We start from the raw sequence: 19,975 nt of genomic DNA, 5'->3' as shown, positions 1-19,975 counted from the left end.
TGTTTTTTAATCCCCAGAAATGTTTAACATCACAACGGTACGTTAAGTTGGGAAGATCGCGGCATACATTTTATCTACCCATTAATTCCAACGATGGTAAACAGAATTATAAAGGCAGATAATAAACCGAAAATGAGGTTATTCTGCAGCACTGTGCTTGTCAGAGTTCTGAGCATAGTTTAGTGTTTCTATTCATGACTTTATATTACCAAATTACTCCCTGATGATGTCTCAGATGTGCTTTTGTCTGCAAATGAGAAGGCATAAAATACCAAGACATTAACGTTAAATTACAATCGTTAATGATGTAAATACGAAAATAATTACTCTATCATACCATCAATTGCTTTATGTTCATTACTGACGATCCTTTAAGGCCTTAATTTTCTTGTTATAACACTTTTCTCTATTTTTAGCTGATTATTTTATAGCCGCATAACAGTACTTTAGCATTGTTCAGCAGTTACACAATTCATTTAATTCTGTTTAAAGGTTCATTGGAACTTCATTTGAGCGATGTATAGACAGCAATGTATTAACGGTGGGTGTCCTACTCCGGCGCTAACAAGCAGGACACCGTGCAGTAGAGGAAGTCGATGAGAAAACGCACCATCAGCATTGATGGGAGAAATACGCAGCACCGCAGATGAGGACAATAATATTAACACACTGAATGGAAAGTCTTTGATCCAGGAAAATGTACTGTCTAAGCAAATGGTATATATGTCTCAATACGGCCATCTAATCCTGTTCATCCACATCACAAGGATATGTTAAAGAGAGACTTTAACCAAGGATTGAACTTTATCCCAATCAGTAGCTGATACCCCCTTTCCCACAAGAAAAGTTAACTTTTCTCTAATAATTCAGGATCTGTATGGCTGATATCTTGGTGAAACCCCTCCCATAGTGTGATGTCTTGACCATGGTCCTGACAGTTTGCTATTTGTGAACCCTGTTGCATTGTGGGAAATAATGTCTTTTTTCAACTGCCAAGCAAGCAATATCTCCCTCTGTGCATAGAACTCTTAGTAACAAACATTCCATACAGATTATCTGGCAGGACTAAAGATGTCACCACCAGTGACGTTTCAAAAAGTAAATCAGAAAGAGGAAAGATTCTACAATGGGCAAACACTGACTAAATAATATATCAACGAATATTGTAAAAAATAAGCAATTTTATTCACTATGTTATTTTCACTGCAGTTCTTCTTTTATCATTGAAAAGACGTGTATGTGTATTTTTATCATGTTAAAAATGTCTAAACTGTCTGTGTGTCATGTATATGTAAATATATTCTCAGTTTGCATACCTACATCTATAGAAAAATATAGTGAAAATACCTCACAGCCTCGGAGGACCTGCTAAGGTATGAAAGTTGTGTGTGGTGGATGAAGCACATTAGTCCATTCTTCTGGATGCTGTGGAAATCATGCTTTGAAGGATAAACTATTTAGACAATTATGCCACGGTAATCTGAAGCCAGCGAATTCACTGCCAATCAGCTGCTTGTGTGCATTGGCCAGGGCTTGCTACACAGGTGTTAGAAAGGTGGCTCGCTATGGAGTTACAACTAAGAGCAGCTGCTGCCGTGTTCAGATGCCACAAGTCACTTTTTTGTGCCGCCCACCAAGTAACACCACAGCATGGTGTTACAAAACACTTGCAGCTGAAGGGCACTCATGGCCGGAGTTAGGGCTGGTTCACACTAGGTCCGAAAATGTATCCGTGGCTCCGTTTTTAAGGCCGGCTCAAAACGGAGCCACGGATACCAGTGTTTCATATAGCAGCTGTCTTCACCCATAAAAAAAACACGGATCCATCTGCGTTTGCGGGGACCCGTTTATTAAAACCTGAATGGAAGGTCCGGATCTGCTGCATTTTCACGCAACATTTCTGGATCCTGATACACGCAGGGATAGTAGCAGGCAATGGGAAAACGGATCCCCTTACATAGGCAGATTTGGACACAGAAACGGATCCGTTTCTGAGCCACAGCCTGTGGGGGGATAGGGGGCCGCCATGCTGGAGGGGTATAGCAGGCAGGATGGGGGTGGTAGCGGTCAGCAAGAAGGGGAGACGCCCCCCCTCCCTCACCTGGGTTCCCCTGTCCCCGCTACCCCCTCCAGCTACCTGCCGCAAAACTTGTTAAAGTTTTCTGCACGTCACATGACTACACACGACATGTGGAAGACTGAGACCAGAGGATATTTAGTGGCTGCAACAGGAGCGCCGGAGAGATTCAACAGTGGAAAGGGTAGTTTTCAGCCATCATTGTTCCTGAGTTGATATGTGGGTTTGACTCAGCCAAGGGAGCACAAGAGAGGTAAAATTACAGATATACCTTGGCAACATAGTACATTTGTTAAACCAATGGGTCTTTTACGTCTGGCATAAATCACGCCATGTGTATTTACATCTGGTGCCTATTCTGTGTGTTACGGCTAGCGCTGTTCTCTTAGGAGCAGCTTGTGTATATGAACTCTTCTAAAGACTGCTTTCCAATGCACTCAGGAAAGACCATCTATACCACTGAAGTCCTACCCAATTAAGTATAGTGAACACTGAAAACAGCAATGGGCAGAGCTTTCTACTGCCATATCAAGCTACACTAAGACCAGCTGGCAGCCATGATGTATCCCAGCCACATCATTCTATATATATATATATACTTGCATATAAGCCGATCAGCGAATAAGCCGAGGTACCCACTTTACCCTCAGAAACCAGGAAAAAGTGATTGACTCTATATAAGCCCCTTGCCCAGTATAGCCCTCTACACAGTAGCCTGATGTGCCCCCAGTGCAAGGCAGCCTCCTTCCCCATAGCCAGATGTGCCCCAAGGATGATACAGCTGTGACTTAAGATGCCACTAGATGGTGTCATAGATATGAGAGACAGCGATTGCCACACAGTAAGAATCCCCGATCATTGTACCACTGGCGCGTTGCTTGCACAAACCAATTCACAAACCAGGGGACACAGGTAGTCTTGAACAGTGCACTCTGCACACCATGTTGCAGGGGATGGGGGGCACGGACACAGCAGGGAGCCAGCTGGCAAGTGCAGGATCACTAGTGCACAATCCTTATGCTCCACTGCCAGCAACAAAACCCACTCCACCATGCGTTCTGCTTCACTGACCCGCATATAAGCCAGAGGGGTAACTTTTCAGCACATTTTTTGTGCTTAAAAATTAGGCTTATACGCGAGTATAAACAGTATATTGGTAGAGGTGGCAAGACAACATAATTTAGGTGAAGAGTTTAAAGGGCATTTGAAGTGTGAGAAATATGGAGGCTGCCATATTTATTTCTTTGTAAACAATTGCAAATTGCCTGGCTATCTTGCCATTTCTCTGCCTCTAATACTTTTAGCTTTGACCCTGATGTTTCTGACAGCAGTGTGGCTCCGTTAGCCGCATACTTGTTTCAGATGTGCAAGTCAGACACTACTGATGCCTGAAAAATAAACAGGACACCAGGCAACTGGTATTGTTTAAAAGGAAAAAATATGGCAGCCTTCATATCCCTCTCAGTCCTTTAAAGATGACAATTGTGGCACAGAACATCTCTGTAATTTAGCGTAAGGTCTATTTTATAGTAGATGTGATCTAAAGTAAAGAAAATAACGCAAGCCCTTTTATCTTTCTATGCATTGCAATGCGATTTTGCTTGATCGTAAACATCCTGCATGCCGCATGTCTTCTGCATGTCTCCTCGTCTTCCTAGCAGCCAGAGAAAATCACTGAACAAAACTGCAGGAAAATTCCAGTAAAATGTGTTTGTGATGTGCAGTACAAAGCCCTGAAAGCAGCCTAGAGACTGTGCTGCATGCAAGCTGGCGTACATATAGGTACGCCGCCACCAGTGTACTGGGCGCAGGGTGAGCCGGATGACAGCACACTCTGCTGCGGCTCAAATCCCCGGTGGCGGTAAATACTATTCCCCTCCAAGACCTAGCAACTCGGAGTGATCACTGGAGCCCCAAATGCCCCTTGTGTGCCCCACGAACTATAGCATTACTGCTATTATGGGGACTAGTTACAGCGCTCGGCGCTGAGCTCTGAAACCACCTGCTTCGAGCAAGCTGACATGAGTATACAAACAAGTTATAAAAAGACCAAAACAGTTGTTGTGGTGCTTTACAAAGGGGGTCACATACAGTGAATGAAAAGTCTGCTTCATTGTCACTATTAACGCGCGCATTTTGCGAGTGTGTTACCATGATGCACGCCATTATACCGCAATGCACCCGCCGCACTGTGGACATCACACATACCTCCCAACTTTATGAGATGAGAAAGAGGGACACTTAAGCCATGCCCCTGGCACACCCCTAAACACGCCCCATCACACCCCTAGTCACGCATACTGTAAAGATGTCATAAGAAAAATATGTTGTTTTATAATTCAAACCACGCTGGTCCTTTCTATCCTGGTTCATTTTCCTTCATATTAACATTTTAAAATATCAATTTAAAGGATGGAAATAAAGTTTAGAGTCAATCAAATACATTTTTTTGTAGAAAAAGATATAATTTTAGATAGAAAGAGGGACAACGTCCTGAAAGAGGGACAAATGAGGAGGAAAGAGGGACCGGGGGACAGGGCTCCCAAAGAGGGACTGTCCCTCCAAAAGAGGGACAGTTGGGAGCTATGTAGGTGGTGCCAGGGCAGTTTCTAGGGTAAATTGCACCCAGGGCGAGGGTGTAAAAATTGCGGCCAAATCCCCCCCACACCCGTTGACTCATAAACGCTTAGGGGCCTTTTCCACTAGCAATCTCAAATCACAAACGCCAGCGATTCCGATTTTTCATTAATTTTGTTATGCAATTGCGATTTTTCATCTGCAGCACATTATCCCTCTTAACATCGCTCCAGAAAGCGATTGTGACTTGCGATTTGCAAATCAAATCACTATAGTGGAAAATACTTCTCATGATTTCTATGATAAAGTAGCAACCCTAGCGATTTATAAATTACTAGCAATTTGCAATTTAGCTGTGCAGTGGAAAAGGGCCCTTAAGCTGGCCACTAACGGTCCAATTTCTAGCGAAAAATCGTTTGAGCGATCAGAAATTTTGATTGGACGAAAAATCGTTCACTACACCATCAACTAACCAATCATTGCTTCCTATCTATCACGACCACCAAGAAAATCCAAATTTAATCGATTTTGTCCACCAATGGAGATTATTTACAACCAATCCGATCAGAATTTCTGATCGCTCGAACGATTTTTAGCTAGAAATTGGACCGTTAGTGGCCAGCTTTACTCTTTAGGGACAGTCACATAGCCACAGTTCACAAGTAGCTCTGTCTACTTACTAGGAGGAGTCAAGGAAGATGAATGCACTGGCAATCTTCTTTCTTCTTCCATTTGGCTGCACTGCGCATCACCAGCCCCCTAACGGTTATGTACTTCTGCCTGCGCCCCCGTTCTTCTACCTGCACCCAGGGCGGTCGCCCTGCCCGCACTGCCCAAGAAACTGCCCCGGGTGGTGCATTGCAGTACGACAGGTCAAGTTACAAAGCGGCAGTTATGCTGCACCGCAACACATCACTGTGAATGAGGCCTAACTCAGGTCTTCATGAAAGTAGTATGGAGGTCAGAAGTTTTAGTAGTCTTGGTTAGTGCAGAGACTAGTTCAATACTATGTCAGGTATTTATTGCTCTGTCAGGCACATGCGGGTACAATGCACTTTACTTGCTGTGTTTAGTGACATACAGTAGCAGGAAATCAACTAAAGGGAGAAGCAGCAAAATCTTTACATTCCTGAGAGATGTTCCTTCCAACCTCTGGAGAAAATCATAAAACACTGTGTGCAAAATGTATCATAATGCAGGAACCCTGCATCACGAGTCTGTGTTGCTAAGGTAACCGCTGTAATAAACAGGTGTCCCCACTCAGGTGGAAAGGTCTCCCCAGGACAATCTGGTCACAATCCAAAAATGATAAGTGTATGAGATCATAAATTATCATAAAACACCTGTCTCTAATCAGGAGTGTATGACTAGAACTAACCTGCAGGAGGTGGCCTGGATGCTTAAACGGATTCAAATTGTTAAAAAGGCAAGGTAAGTATTGACTTAATAAAAATATATAAGGTACAGGATATCAACCCACATGGGCTCGTCTCACCCATAAAAGGTAACAATGTCAAAAAAGTAAGGTATGGGGAGCACTGAGCTGGTGTAAAAATATGAAATTTATTGTAGCATTAAATATATATCAAAAGCCAGTATTGACTTACCTTCCAAAATATGTCACTCACTAGTAACAAATAACAGTTCACAATACAACCATAAATAATAACAGGTGTCATTAAATATAACCTTTTTTTCTGCGGGTCATAAAGTGCCTTTAACATTATTGCCCTTAATCCAAAAATCGACACAGCTACATATAGGTATACAGTTAGGCAGGGAACACACTTGACTTTCAGTTTTCCGCGCGCGTTTTTATGCATACTTTTTCTGCACACCAAGTGTCTTTCCATGCAGGAAAACGCGCATGTTTTTTCACAGAAACTGATGTAAATGATAGAGAAAACTGAAAAAATGAGCAGAGTCATCATGCAGGTTGTCAGTTTTTTTTCTGCGTGCGAACAACACAGTAAGTGTGTACTAGCACATTGATTAACATGAGTTCTCAGTTTTTCTGTGCAGAAAACGCGTATGAAAACAGTCAAGTGTGTTCCCTGCCTGAGGCAAAAAGGTGCTTTCGCTGCCTTCCTGTGACTGGTGAATAGGAAGTGAGGAAAACTCTCTATAGCAAGGCAGAGACAGGAATAGAAAACGAAAACCTAATTTACTGTACATTGTAAACCTTCCCCGAAAAGGTCAAAAGCAGAAAGAAAGTTTTGCAAAGTACTTTTTTTGGAGGGGGGGAGGGGGGGGTCGGAAGATAACTCATTAAAAGCTTGATCAAGGTTAAAAGCTTGAGCACGTTCTTGTGCCGGGTGGGCGCATGACCCCACGCAGAAGACAATCCTTAGAGGCTGCCAGGGGAACTACAGAGGAGACTGGAGCTGCGGCAAGGAACACAAATTACTTGTAGGGACTGCATGTTCTTTAAGGATATAGTGCAGTAATACTCCCAAGTCTGGTTTACCACAAAGGCAACCACTGTGTACAGAGGTGGGGAGAATAAGTTCGACCCCACTCAGGTTAAGAAGTCACTCTCTTAGTAGCTGGGAGCAAAGGGTAACACGGCTTCACCAAGGGTGGACAAATGATCATTTGCAAACTTCACTTTGTGACGCATTTGGCAGGGAAAAACCCTGGTGTTTTGTATTCATCAAGAGAAAAGCACAATATAAATGTTCTGTGTCTTCTATCTTAGTGCCTCTGGTGCCTAGGAGCCCACAATACAACTCTAACTGAAGTCTGACTGGATTAGCTGCATGCTTGTCTCAGGTGTGATTTAGTCACAACCCCAACCAAATAGATCAGCAGGACTGCCAGGAAACTGGTTTTGTTTAAAAGAAAATAAATATGGAAACCTCCATAACCGTCTCACTTGGTGTCCTTTAAAGGGACCCAGAACAGTGAAGAAAAAAAGGAAAACTGGACTTATCTGGGGCTTCCTCCAGCCCCTTGTAGCCTGCTAGGTCCCTCAGTGTCCTCTGGGTCCCCTAGTGGCCCCGCAGGCGGCCCCGTTAGGCTGAAGACTTCGGGTAAAGTTGTGTGCAACTGAGCATGCGCTGTTCAGTGTTTTGTGAACCGTGCATGCGCAGTAGGCTTACAGCGATGAGTGCCTGATCGAGCTAGGAGTCCAGACGGGTCGCCCATGCACAGTTGCCATCCCGAAGTTGCCAGCCTAGTGAGCCTTCAATTCACCCGAAGTTGCCAGCCTAATAGGGCCGCCAGCGGGACCACGGAGGGGACCCAGAGGGACCTCATGGGCTACGGAGGGGCCAGAGGAAGCCCCAGGTAAGTTCAGATTTCCTTTTTTCTTCACTGTTCAGGCTCTCTTTAATCTCATATTCCACAAGTGGAGGGGGAAAGGGGCGGGGGGGGACGGGAGATTTACAAAAGATGGAGCCGGGCAAGGGCTTTAATTATATGTTTGAAGGGATAGTTGAACATTTAGGTCAGTACAAGGCTGTTTTTAGAACTAGATGTTCGAATTATTATTAGCTACATTTGTGCTACAACTGTGCATTCTTATAATCGTAAATAAAACCTTTAGTATTGAATTGAAAAGTTGCGTGGAATTCTACCAAGGACAACAAACACCACGTTTGATGTTTTCTTGCACCAGGATGCAGGTAAGTTCAGCACGCCTGGCTTTGACAACAAACAATGAAAATGACCTTGTCATAAAACGATTTGAACATTTCAATCCCCCACAATATCACCATTAGTCATTCACACACTGAGTAATAACCGCCTGTGCAGGAGAATATCGGTGATCAGATAAGCTGCACTGGACTGAAAAAATACTGGTACTCTGCTATTGGCTGGTGAATGCTTGAAAACCTCAACTGGATCATAAGAGTGCATGGCAAGTTGGTAAATAAGTATTTGTGCTATGGTAGCCGTTTGCCCACATCTTCAGCTAGAATTTATGTGTCATAAATCAAAAACAGCCTGCATTTATGAAAGGCGTATGAAACTCAACATTTATTCTTTGCTCTAAAACATACTACAAGAAAAATAAGTGGTAGCAGAACAGCATTCAAACAGTTAAACAGAGCACCTTCTTCAGTGGGAAGCCTGCCGAACTTGAGGAAGTGATTACAATAGTAGCAAGAGTACAATAATAGTGGCTGGGCAGTGTAATGGTTAAGGGCTCTGCCTCTGACACAGGAGACCTGGGATCAAACCTTGCTCTGCCTGTTCAGTAAGCCAGCACCTATTCAGTAAGGAACTTGGGCAAGACTCCCTAACACTGCTACTGCCTGTAGAGTGCGTCGTAGTGGCTACAGCTCTGGCGCCTGGAGAAGCTCTTGAGTACGCCAGAAAAAAAACGTGATATAAATGTTCTGTAGTAGCTGATAAGAAAACAAAACAAAATATAAACACTGCTAGCAGTGTCTCAGCTAAATACAAGCCAAATGTGTACACAGAAGACACATTCTCAGTGAAAACATTGTGATATATAAATACAGCAGGTATGCAATAAATTAGCGTAGATAAACTGTACTTTTGGAACTTGTAATTTGTAAGCAGACAATAGATGTGCATAAAAGCAAATTTAACCACTTCACCACTGAGGGGTTTTACCCCCTGAGCACCAGAGCAATATTCACCTTTCAGCGCTCCTTCCATTCATTCGTCTATAACTTTATCATTACTTATCACAATGAAATGAACTATATCTTGTTTTTTCCGCCACCAATTAGGCTTTCTTTAGGTGGGACATTATGCCAAGAATTATTTTATTCTAAATGTGTTTTAATGGGAAAAATGTGGGAAAAAATTAATTATTTTTCAGTTTTCGGCCATTATAGTTTTTAAATAATGTATGCTACTGTAATTAAAACTCATGAAATGTATTTGCCCTTTTGTCCCGGTTATAAAACCGTTTAAATTATGTCCCTATCACAATGTTTGGCACCAATATTTTATTTGGAAATAAAGGTGGATTTTTTTAAGTTTTGCGTCCATCCCTAATTACAAGCCCGTAGTTTATAAAGTAACAGTGTTGTACCCTCCTGACATAAATATTTAAAAAGTTCAGTCCCTAAGAACTATTTATGTATTTTTTTAATTGTAAATTTTTAAAAAAAATTTTTAATTACAAAAAAAAAAATGGGGAGTGTGGGAGGTAATGAGTTACTTTTTTGCGTATAAGTAATTCATTTGTATGTGAAAAATGTTTAGGGTGTAGTTTTACTATTTGGCCACAAGATGGCAACAGTAACTTTTGTTTAATGTGACCTCCAAGCGTCCTGAAGTACTAGGAGGCTGGGTAAGTTTTTTTTTTTTTCACAATGATCGCGCTGCTCAGCGGAAAAGCAGCGGATCATTGCGGGGCTTAGATCAACGAATGGGAATGGATTTTCCCGTTCATTGATCTCCGGGCGGGCGGCGTGTTTACCCGCGGGAGTGCGCGCTAGAGCGAGCGGGAGCGCTGGCAGCGGCGAGAGCGCGGAAAGTACTGATTTCTCCGTCCCTGGGGGTTAAAGGATGGAAAAAGGGACGGAGAAATTCGTACGGGCGGGGGTAAAGTGGTTAATAACTGTATGAGTAATAAAAAGTAGTCAGTTTTTACCGAACGTAATGTCAGAGTTTAATCTCTCTTTAAGAGGCTCTCATTACAAGGACACGAATGCAACTGCAATCTAGTTCACTAATCTTTTAGTGGGCCTGCTATGATGCGATATGTCTCTGGCAGTGGTTTGCAACTTTTGCCACCTAACAGCAGAAAGCCAAGATTGGTTGGGTGACTTTTTTACTCCAAAGTTTATAAAGGGTGTAAACTTAGACATCATAATTTTCTCTAAAAAGCGTTGCAGACTGTGTTTGCACCAAAGTGATTAAGGTGGCTAATAGACAGCACACAAGATTCCACTGAGTGCCAAAGCACACTAGGCCTCGTTTCCATGTCTGCACTGTGGCAACCCAGGTGGCCGTTTTATGCATGGCACTGCCTAGTTCCCTGCAGATGTGGTACGCGATCCCATTCACGGGAAATAGAAATGCATGCATCAATGCACTGCACTTCGGCAGATGAGGACATCACATGCATAGATGGGGACATCAGACATTGCAGTCTTTACACTTCTGATGTACCTGCGGATCGCATCACTGTGCGCTGCTGAAAATGCAATCAGCAGTGCACACGTGAAAACAAGGCCTAATGCGTTTTGGTTCGCTTTTCAGCAAGGAGTTGATACTCCTTGCTGAAAAGCGAACCAAAACGGATTAGGCCTTGTTTTCACGTGTAACATTGATGTGTTGCTGAAAAGTGGACAAGCGCATTAGTGTGCTTTGACCCCAACTGTACACATCTAAGGAGGTGAAGGCTGTAATGCTCTCTGGACAGTGTCATAGTTTCCAAACCACCCTCAGTCATGACACCCTCCAGATGCACACGCATGAACTAGTTGGACAGTTTTCATTTTACTGTAAACTGTGAGGGAATGAGACATTGCAAACAAAACACTGGCACATCGCACTGGCACAGTATGGCAGCGATCGTACGCAGACAGAAGCATGGCGACTGAGGTAAAGGAGGTCATGGCCAGCAGCGGATGGGTCAAGCCTCTTGACTACTAAGGCCTCGTTCAGACTATACACGCTGCCGTGCGCATTTTGGCAGCGCGTATAGTGTGCGATGCGCAAGAACGGTAGAAGGGCATAGACAGCTCTTCTACCGTTCCCATCATATGCGCTGCGTGGCAGCGCGATTGTGCTATCGCGTGCTGCACACATTTTTGGTAATCGCAGCGCAGATCCTATTCATTGTAGTGAATGGGATCTGCAGCGCAGCGCATAGTAGCGCAGATGGCGTGCGATCGGTCGCGTTGCGTTCCGATCGCACATCCATCTGCGCTAAATGATGTGAACGAGGCCTTAGGTAAGTATCTGCAGAGGCGTAACTAATGAGCTTGGGGCCCCATGCAAGTTTTACATGGCACCCCAAGAACTCTATTAATATGAAGCACCAAAACCCTCCAAAGACAGCTGCAGTGTCAGAGATGTGTATTTAGAGTAGTTTGTTAAAGAACAAGTGACACCCATGCTAACCTAGAAATAAAAAACACATATATAAGTAGATAAATACTAGTTCTACTCACATAAAAGATGTATTGCACTGTCCACGTTATGATTCCTGTGAATTTTATAAAGTAAAAGCAGAAAATCCTATTCTAGACAGTTTCCATCTTGGTTACCTTTCAATTAAGCTAATCCTGACATAATTTCCCCCCTCACTCTTTTTTCCCCTCTTGCCCTCCTCCCAGAGTCTTAAGGTACTCCCACTGAGGTCAATACTAGGAAGTGCACTGTCTTATGTCATTAGAAGGAGGGGGAAATAAAGGGAAGAGGTGGAATATATTATAGATAAAAAGACCCCTCAGCATGTAACTGTTTTGCCAGCCGATGGCAATGGCAATTAAAGGGACAGTGCTCCTAAGGTATGTGATAACTCCAAACCATAACAGCAGAAAAGGTTTCAAAAGTTTTGCATGCAGTATTAGCATCTTTATCACTCAATACACTCAGGCCAGTTGCTGTTTAAATTTGATTTTTATGGTGACAATCCCGCTTTAAGGACTACTACTATGCAATGCACATGTAACTGTAATTATACAGGGACCATCGAATTATACGGCGACCATCGAATCTGTCCTTTGCTCCGCCATCATTGTCTGGTACTCGGGGGCAAATGCAAAGGATGGGCTCAAACTCCAGAGAGTCATCAATGTGGCGGCGAGGATCATTGGGTCGCCCCTGCCACCCCTGGACCTTCTCCATGCATCCAGAATGAGGTCCAGGGCAAATAGAATCACACTCGACCCCTCCCACCCTGGTAATCACTTCTTCAGTCCCCTACGCTCGGGACGCCGCTATAGGTCCATCTACACCAAAACCACCAGGCGTATGAATACTTTCTTCCCTCAAGCGATCACTCTCCTTAACTCAGACCCTCTCCCAAATTCCATCTCCTAAGCCCCTCCAGCACCTAGGGGCACGAACGAGCGCCCATAGGATGACATGGTCATCTTTGCATAACACTGTATACACCATTGCATTATATGGTGACAACCGCTCGATGTGTCACTGCTATGGTGCAATGTTTTCTTTATAAACTGTACCATGTGTAGGGTTACTTGCACTGTCGTCACTTGCCAGTATGTTGTAATGTTTTCTATAAATTGTACTATGTGTAGTGCTACTTGCACTGTTGTCACTTGCCAATATGCTGTAATGTTTCGTTATAAATTGTACTATGTGTAGTGTTATTCGCACTGTTGTCATTGTCAATATGCCTTGTGTCCACAAATAATTCCGAGGGCGGCGCCGTCGCACTTGGCGAATAAAGTCATTCTGATTCTGATTCTGATGTAGAGGTGTACATTACCAATATAGCACCAATAAAAAGCTAATAAAATGGATGGAGGATGGCCCCCGAGTGGGCCCTTCTGGTCCAGGGGCCTCAGTGCGGTCACAACCTCTGCATCCACTAGTGCTACGCCATTAAGCATCTGCCTTTTTTTCCCTCACCAGTTTACTCCAATATATACATATATATATATATATATATATATATATATATATATATATATATATATATATATATATATATATATATATATATATTCTCAATCTGGAGGGTGTTTGGGCAGAAAAAAAATTTTTTCATAATAATTATTTTTATTTTTTTAGCTAAGCGATAAAATGTGCTCTATCAGGAGATGTAAATTTTGATCCAAAAGACCGCAAGCAAAGTAATCGGCTCAACGCTCCCATACACAAATCCCTTCCACGCTTATACAAAGTTAAATGGAAACAGAGATATAAATAGCTTGAGATGTTTCTAAATATTTTACGGCATGCAAGGTGCTTCTAGTCAATGATTTCAAGGTGCCTTTTACAAGTGGAAGTTCAGATGATCTGGGCCGGCATCCTGCAGATTTCAGATGCTTCAGCAGTGACCCTGTCATCCACTTCTCTGGATCATGCACTCTCCCTGTCAAAGCTGTTTACTATCAAGTGCATAAACACTATACATAGAGCACAGTGATCTGAAAGCATGAGCACCGCTCAACAAAAAAGCAACACATCTCCAACTGTTTCAGGACTACAGAAGCCGCTCTACTAGTAGAGGCTGAAGTTTGCACGCTTTGTGAATGGAGGAGGGGACAACGTGACCTCCTCCTGTTGTAATCACTACGGCTAATGCACTAATGCAATTAAGGGATCGGAAACAGTGGGTCACAGAGGGCACACTGACCCAGCTCTGACATAATTCACAATATGGTCAGCAGCAGACTGAAGGCACAAAATACAAGCAGGTTGAGTAACTCATAGTAACCCCAAATTCCAGAATCAGCAGCTTCAAAACACCAGATCAGTTGCAAGTGATGTCTGTCTGGTATCTATGAGCCTGTTCACATCGAAAATTGCAATTGTTTCCACTTAGCGATAGCAATTTTTTTAGCGATTGCGTTTGCGATTCTCGTTCCAGTAACGAGACGTTCCAGGAATGCTACATCCAGCGCTTTTACGATGGCGACGCTGCAATGTTAATGCTTCCATAAGGAGAAACTAAGCCAGCACTTTCCCAATCGTTGGTGATTAGGAAGTCAGTGACTAGATGACTAGATTTTAGCAGAAATTGATCAAATATTGCGATTGATTCACAGACCATCGATCAATTGCTGTCCGCATAGAGTTCATAGCGATTCTACCGGTGCTCACGCAAGTGAGGTAGTGCCCGATACGTAAATAGCACAACCTTTGTTATATAGGTAACGCATGGATTGGTTCTATAATGTGCGTTATGCACAACGCACGTTATTGAAGCAACGTGAGTGCTACCTACCTAATGTGGGTTGCGCTATTTGCACAATACTAGCTACGCCGCTTGCATAAATACCAGTACCCCCATTAAGGCTACTTACACACTAAGACGTTGCGTTAGGTGCTACGTTAAGGTCGCATAACGTGCACCTAACGCAACGTATGGTGGTGTGGGAGAGGACGTTAGAGTGAGCCGCGTTAGGCGGCTCTATCCGCATAAGGTCTACCAGAATGGCGCTGATTGGCCGGCGGGACCTCGTGATGCGGAGTGAGACACTCCGCATCACGTGGTCCCGCCGGCCAATCAGCAGCCGCCAGTGCAGTGCATATTAAGTAGCCATGTGCGCGGCTACTGTAGCGGCATCTCCCCGCCTCCTCTCGCACCCCACTGAGCATGTGCAAACAGTCTAACGCGGCTTAAGCCGCTCAGAACGCACAGTACGCTGCACTTTGCCCGAACGTGCAGCGTTACTGTGTAACGCAACGTGGGCAGTGTGAACAGCCTCATTGACTTTGTAGTGCTGTGCGGTGGGCTGCGTTACAGGCTGCACTAACGTGCGCCTGTAAAGTCCTGGTGTGTAAGTAGCCTTATAGGAGCAACGTCTCTGCTAACGTTATATTGGTCAATGTAGTAGAAAGTTATGTGACCATGTGACATTCACCCTCCCCCCCCCCCCAAACTCTATCCCTCCCCCCCACTCCTATCGACAGAAGAGAGATAGACCTTTTCCAACCAAATATCGAACACATTTATTTATTAAAAATCATTTTGAAGGGCCATGGTTTTTGATAGGTCTTTTTTTTTTTTACTTGATGTTTAAATTGTATAAAGTGTCTAATCTATTTAAAAAAATAGCAGTGTATGATCCAATGTATGCTGGTCATACGCCATTCAGTCTTGACTGTACCATGTGGTCCAGTCTTACCACTCATATAGAATGGGAGTTTACCTAAACAATCAGTTCAAAGTATTCTTCATCTGTTGGCCCATGTACTACAGAGATGTAGTGACTGCATACGAGTTACAATCAACATTGCATGGTCTGTGGCTAGTTTTATGAAGCCTTGTACATGACCAATTAAAGTATCTCTACAGGAATACATGCAGAGGCAACTCAAGCATAGCCTGGTTAGTTGTAATATTATTTATTTCCATCATATATACCTAATGGGGAAATGCTTGAAAACATTCATTTAACTGTTATAGTGGGTGCAAGATAGAATATAGCGTTGTTACTAATGGCCTCTTTACATATACTGTTATTTATAGTTCATTCTACCCCCTATTATTTTATATTTATTTCCCTCCAAATACCTTATTAGGTAATGTAGCCCCTCCCCATCTCTCCAACCACTGCGGCATTCCAAGCAGCACGGTGGTGTAGTGGTTAGAACTCTCACCTTACAGCGCTGGTTTCCCGGTTTGAATCCCAGCCAGGTCAACATATGCAAGGAGTTTGTATGTTCTCCCCGTGTCTGTGTGGGTTTCCTCCGGGCACTCTGTTTTTCTCCCACATCCCAAAAACATACAGATAAGTTAACTGGCTTCCCCTTAAATTGGCCCTAGACTACGATACATACATATGACTATGGCAGGGACTAGATTGTGAGCTCCTCAGAGGGACAGTTAGTGACAATATTCTGTACATTGCTGCGTAAGATGTTGGCGCTATATAAATAAATAATATTGCAAGTGGTGGGAGCACCTCTTTAGGAGGCTCCCTGAATCGCAAACACAGAAAAATCTCATGTGTTTTTCATTTGTGTGTTTGCATTTTTGTTTTTGAGTTTGCGTTTTTAAGATGGTGGTAGCCTGAATTTAATACAGCAACTCACTTATCAGAAATGTTAACAGTGGGTGAGGTGTAGCTAGGTAGTATTGTATTTCTATTGCTGTGGGTTCAATGTATCCCAAGCAGTTTTTACTTTGGTTCCTCTTTAATGCTACGTACACACCATACAATTTTCTGGCAGATTTACCTGCCAGATCGATGTCCGATCTGAATTTCGATCAATTTTCACTTTTATGGAAATCGATCAGAAAATCTATCGTAATTAAGATCCGACATGTTGAAAAAAATCGATCTGGCAGGTAAATCTGCCAGAAAATTGTATGGTGTGTACCTAGCATAAAAGACGACTGAAGCAACAGAGATATGGAGGCTGCCATATTTTTTTCATTTTAAGCAATACAAGTTACCTGGCAGTCCTGCTCAACTTTCTTTCTGCAGTAGTATCTGAATTACACCAGAAACAAGCATGCAGCTAATCTTGTCAGATCTGACAATAATGTCATAAACTCCTGATCAGCTGCATGCTTGTTCAGGGTCTATGGCTAAAAGTATTAGAGACAGAGGATCAGCAGGACTGCCAGGCAACTGGTATGGCTTAAAGAGATATAAATATGGAAGCCTCCATATTCCTCTCACTTCAGGTGTCCCAGTTTTGTGTACAGCCTATCACTCTATACTAGAAGTATACACCAGGTGTTTGTCAGTACCAAGTCCTATAAAGAGCAATACAACCTTCATCCTTTCAGAGATATGAGAAAAATTCTGGGCACTAATTAGTCTGAGGAATTATACTTAGATTGCTGTAAATATTTAGCAATGGGATGGCACTGTTATTAAGCTGAAAGCACCAAGTGACAGGAGGTGATAAAAAGTCAGATTTCACCCATATCTGTCAGAATTAATTCTGCACCTGGATAAATACATATGCAGACGTGGTGACCTGTAATAAGAAGCATCGTGGTAGGAAGTATAATAAGCCACAGATAGTGATCGTCATCCATTCAGTGCAGTTTTTAGGCTAAAATGCACCCAGGGCGAGGGTGTAAAAATTGCGCCCCCCCCCCCCGCGAGCAAGGTAAGGGTGCCCGCAGTATAGGTTAGCCAGGTCTAGTTGCACTTAGTATAGGTCCCCCCAGTATAGGTAGCCAAGAATAGGTACCCCAGTATAGGTAGCCAGGCATAGGTGAGCCAGTATAGTTGCCACCGCTATAGGTTAGCCAGGTAGGTGCCTCCAGTATAGGTAGCCAGTATAGTTGCCCCCAGTATAGGTTAGATAGGCAAGCGCCCCCGGTATAAGTTAGATAGGTAGGTGCCCCAGTACAGGTTATTTAGGTAGGTGCCTGCAATATAGGTAGCCAGTATAGTGGCCACCTGTATAGGCTAGCTAGGTAGGTGCCCCCAATACAGGTTAAATAAGTGCCCCCAGAATAGGTTAGATAGGTAGCTGCCCCCCAGTGTAGGTTAGATTAGGTAGCTGCCCCCCAGTGTAGGTTAGATAGGTAGCTGCCCCCCAGTGTAGGTTAGATAGGTAGCTGCCCCCCAGTGTAGGTTAGATAGGTAGCTGCCCCCCAGTGAAGGTTAGATAGGTAGCTGCCCCCCAGTGAAGGTTAGATAGGTAGCTGCCCCCCAGTGTAGGTTAGATTAGGTAGCTGCCCCCCAGTGTAGGTTAGATTAGGTAGGTGCCCCCCAGTGTAGGTTAGATTAGGTAGGTGCCCCCCAGTATAGGTTAGATTAGGTAGGTGCCCCCCAGTGTATGTTAGATTAGGTAGGTGCCCCCCAGTGTATGTTAGATTAGGTAAGTGCCCCCCAGCGTAGGTTAGATTAGGTAGGTGCCCCCCAGTATAGGTTAGATAGGTAGCTGCCCCCCAATATAGGTTAGATTAGGTAGGTGCCCCCCAGCGTAGGTTAGATTAGGTAGCTGCCCCCAGCGTAGGTTAGATTAGGTAGGTGCCCCCCAGTATAGGTTAGATAGGTAGCTGCCCCCCAGTATAGGTTAGATTAGGTAGGTGCTCCCCAGCGTAGGTTAGATTAGGTAGGTGCCCCCCAGCGTAGGTTAGATTAGGTAGGTGCCCCCCAGTATAGGTTAGATTAGGTAGGTGCCCCCCAGTATAGGTTAGATAGGTAGCTGCCCCCAGCGTAGGTTAGATTAGGTAGGTGTCCCCAGGATAGGTTAGATAGCTAGCTGTCCCCTATAGTGGAGGGGGGAGCCGGAGCCGCGGGGAGGGCAGCCCGACCTCTCCCTCCCTCTCCCGGGCGCCCTCCGTGCTCCCCCCTCAGATGCAGAGTCCGTGAGCAGCAGGGAAGCGCAGTTTGCAACTCACCTGCCTGGCTCCAAGCGCTGCTCTCTCGCCGCTGGTCTGTCTCTTCTCTCTGCATACTGCGGATACACGCGGCTTCCTGTTTAGCCGGAAGCCGCGTGTATCAGCATGTATGCAGAGAGAAGAGACAGACCAGCGGCGAGAGAGCAGCGCTTGGAGCCAGGCAGGTGAGTTGCAAACAGCGCTTCCCGGCTGCTCGCTCTGCATCTGAGGGGGGAGCACGGAGGGCGCCCGGGAGAGGGAGGGAGAGGTCGGGCTGCCCTCCCCGCGGCTCCGGCTCCCCCCTCCATTATAGCGCCCCCCTCCTAACAGCGCCCCGGGCGGCGGCACGCCCCGCACGGGGGTAGAAACGGCCCTGCATCCATTATCCCCCCTCCCTCCCCACACACACACACATACACGCACACGTGGGTCAGCAGCGTGAAGTGACAGCTCGGTGAAGAATAGACTCCTGAGAAGTGTCACTATGAACAGGTAGCCGGGCTCCCGCCACTCGTGTCCTATCCCAGCCCATCCGGGGGACACACAGGCGACACCGTGCAGAGCCAGACAACACAAACATGTCAATCAATAACTTCCCTCAGCCAGCAGGGAATAATGAAGCGAGCTGCAGAGATCACATGCCCGGCTGCGTGTCTGCCATACAATGCACGCTGCCAGGCGGGGAGTGCCAGCCATCCCATCCCCGAACACACATGGCTTACCTTCCCAGCCGGGTCCTGGCGGTGACAGAGCGGCAGCAGCAGCAGGAACAGTGCAGCAGTGACAGCAGCAGCAGCAGAGCACCGTGGTCTGCAGGAGCTCCCCCTCCCTCCCCTGTGCTCTCCCTCCCCACCTCCCTGGTGTTCTCTATGGATGGGAGCAGAGCTGCTGCTACAACTGCTGAGGCTGGATGGCTCTTCTATACGCCAGACTTCTGACTGTTTTCAGGTGAACCAGAAGAGTAAAGAGGAGAAGGCTAAGGATGTCCCTAATTGCCCCTAAAGGTGGCCATATACTAATAGATGGTCAGCAGGTTGGAGCATCAGATAGATCCCTTTCAAATCGAATCTCATCAGAAAGGGGTCAAATCCTTCCACATACTAGGCATAGAATTTTTGGCAGCGTTTTGGGATCACTTTCAATCAGTGGCGGCTCCAGGAAATTTTTTTAGGGGGTGCTATGCAGGTGCTGGACCAATTTCCGGGGGAGCTGACGACCTGCGGCGCGCGAAGCGCGCCGCGCCAAAAATGGGTGTGGCCACAACCTGCGGCGCGCGAAGCGCGCCGCGGCGAAAAAATGGGCGTGGTCATGACCGGATGAGGGCGGGGCTAACTGTAATTTAAAGTGAACCCAGGGTGAGAGTGATATGGTGGCTGCCATATTTATTTCCTTTTAAA

The 19,975-nt window shown here is 44.9% G+C and overlaps 1 protein-coding gene across 5 annotated transcripts in view; it reads right to left on the bottom strand.

Annotated features, from left to right (window-relative positions):
- RARB (retinoic acid receptor beta) overlaps positions 1–19,398 on the bottom strand; it is a 932,180-nt gene extending 912,782 nt beyond the window's left edge. For all 5 annotated transcript variants that reach the window (XM_068236165.1, XM_068236172.1, XM_068236170.1 and 2 more), the window contains exon 1: positions 19,301–19,398. The gene's annotated coding sequence lies outside the window, so the exon portion shown is untranslated. The remainder of the gene's footprint in view (positions 1–19,300) is intronic.
- Between the last annotated feature and the right edge of the window lie 577 nt (positions 19,399–19,975).

The sequence above is a fragment of the Hyperolius riggenbachi genome, chromosome 5, assembly GCF_040937935.1.
Source record: "Hyperolius riggenbachi isolate aHypRig1 chromosome 5, aHypRig1.pri, whole genome shotgun sequence".
NCBI lineage: Eukaryota > Metazoa > Chordata > Amphibia > Anura > Hyperoliidae > Hyperolius > Hyperolius riggenbachi.
Note: the sequence above shows the minus strand (reverse complement) of the source record. Positions and strands in the feature narration are given on the sequence as shown.